This window comes from Salvelinus sp. IW2-2015, unplaced genomic scaffold (genome assembly GCF_002910315.2).
Source record: "Salvelinus sp. IW2-2015 unplaced genomic scaffold, ASM291031v2 Un_scaffold1937, whole genome shotgun sequence".
NCBI classification, from domain to species: Eukaryota; Metazoa; Chordata; class Actinopteri; order Salmoniformes; family Salmonidae; genus Salvelinus; species Salvelinus sp. IW2-2015.
The window spans coordinates 32,295-34,176 of record NW_019943294.1 but is presented as its reverse complement, the minus strand read 5'-3'; positions in this window follow the sequence as shown (position 1 = coordinate 34,176).

The window sequence follows — 1,882 nt, the reverse complement described above, 5'->3', positions numbered from 1 at the left end:
ACATGTATAAATAAGAACAACGAGAAGTAGTAAGCTATACAGTATACAGGGTCAGTTCCAATACCAATTTACAATGTGCAGGGATACTGAGATGATAGATGTAGATATGTATAGGGTAAGGTGACTAGGCATCAGGATATATGATAAACAGAGTAGCAGCAACGTATATGATGATTTATGTCAGTGTGTGTGTAGAGTCAGTGTAATGTGTGTGCATGTTTTGGGCTCCAGAGTGGTGCAGCGGTCTAAGGCACTGGCATCTCAGTGCTAGAGGCGTCACTAGAGACCCTGGTTTGATTCCAGGCTGCATCAGCAACCGCCTGTGGATCTGAGTCCGATAATTGGCCCAGTGTTGGTTTTGGCCGGGGAAGGCATCATTGTAATAAGAATTTGTTCTAACTCACTTGCCTAGTTAAATACATATTTTTGTAAATGTTGTGTGTGTGAGTGAATGAATAGGGATTGGTGCTGGGGGTTTGATTTGGGACTGGGTTGCAGAAGCACCGTTCCTGACAACTCTTCTGAAGACCTGGCGTAACTGTAATTTGCTGTAGTATATAGTTTACAAGAGTCTCGCTGTTGTGAGGAGGGCAGGGGTTAAAGTTTCACGGGCTGTCTCTCCACAACAGGTACACACACACACACACCAACACACAACACACACACACACACACACATCAATGAGTATCAGGAAAGAGAGTGGGTGGACAGAAGGGCAGGTGAAAGGTCAGGGTTCATGACCCCTGGGGACTTGGGTTGAAGGGGGTGTCAGTGGTTGAATTGGACATGGGTGCAAGAGGCTGCATTATGATGCATTTATTTTTACCTGTGTGTGTGTGCGTGTGCGTGTGTATGGACGTGTTTAACTAACAAGAATAGTAAACAAACAAACAAATTTACCAACTGGGGACATTTTGTTGGTCCCCACAAGGTCAAATGCTATTTCTAGGGGTTTAGGGTTAAGGTTAGATTTAGTGCGGAAGAGTACAGGATAGGTTTAGGGTTAGGGAAAATAGGATTTTGAATGGGACTGAATTGTTGGTTAGCTGTACAAGACTCTCTCTGTTTGTGTGTGTGGTTGTGTGCGTGTGTGTGTGTGCGTGCGTGCGTGCGTGCGCACATGTGGGTGTAAGTAAGCATTTCAATGTTAGTTGGCAGGTAGCCTAGTGGTTAGAGTGTTGGATTAATAAGCGAAAGGTTGCAAGATCAAATCCCTGAGCTGACAAGGTAAACATCTGTTGTTCTGCAGATAACCCACTGTTCCTAGGCTGTCATTGAAAATAAGAATTTGTTCTTAACTGATTTACCTAGTTTTAAAAAATGGAAGTCTACACCTGTTGTTTATGAAGCGTTAGGGTGTGTTTGTGGGTCTAAGTGTGTGTGTTGGGGACAGGTGCCCAAAGCCAAACAGTGAACGTATCGGATCACCGTCACCCAGACCTCTATTTATACTGGGCCATACAACAGAGTGACTGTTGCTCTTATCTTTCTGACCCATTTTCTCCTTACCGATTTTTAACATTGAATGCATGTGAATATCGTCTCTGTCTGAAGGCTGAAGCCTTAGTACCTCAGTGTGAATAACTGAAAGTGACTGACTGAACAATATTAACAACCCAGACAGGAAACTGAAGGTCCAACCACAGCCTTCTCACTTTGTTTTAGGCAGTAGGTCCAAGTTGCCTCTCAAACCTGATCTTAGGTCAGTTTTGTGTTTTCTCCCTAACGATTATGGCTATAGAATTTGGGGAGGGTAGGTTGATCTTAGATCTGTGCCTAAGGGCACATTGATTTAACCCAGAGACGGGAAGTGATTAGTTTAGGGGTCAGAGTTCAGGCTGTCGAACATGGCTCTGAGTGATAAACCTGAGTTTACTATAGC